Source organism: Mandrillus leucophaeus, unplaced genomic scaffold (genome assembly GCF_000951045.1).
Source record: "Mandrillus leucophaeus isolate KB7577 unplaced genomic scaffold, Mleu.le_1.0 Scaffold1435, whole genome shotgun sequence".
Lineage (NCBI taxonomy): Eukaryota > Metazoa > Chordata > Mammalia > Primates > Cercopithecidae > Mandrillus > Mandrillus leucophaeus.
The window spans coordinates 33,920-34,233 of NW_012101405.1; positions in this window are offsets into that span (position 1 = coordinate 33,920).

A 314-nucleotide genomic window follows, 5' to 3' on the forward strand; every position below is an offset into this window, starting at 1 on the left:
GGATTGCTAGGATACGCTCATACACAGAACAGAAGAAATAATTCTATTTCATGGAAAGAAAACCAAAGAGCTTCTGAATTGGTAGGTATTCTTTGTCACAAACGTGTCAGGTCACTAGATCATGTTATGATGCTGGAGGTAACACTTCCCAACCTTGTCCTGGAGACAAAATGCAAAGGAGTAAAGATTCAAGTGAGATTCCTTTGAAAAATATCAGTAATGAACAGGCGAAAAGAAAGGACCCATTATGGAAAGAGTGGTAATGAAATGAAACAATAAACTCCATGTGGAGGTGGCAAGGAAGTTCCATCTGA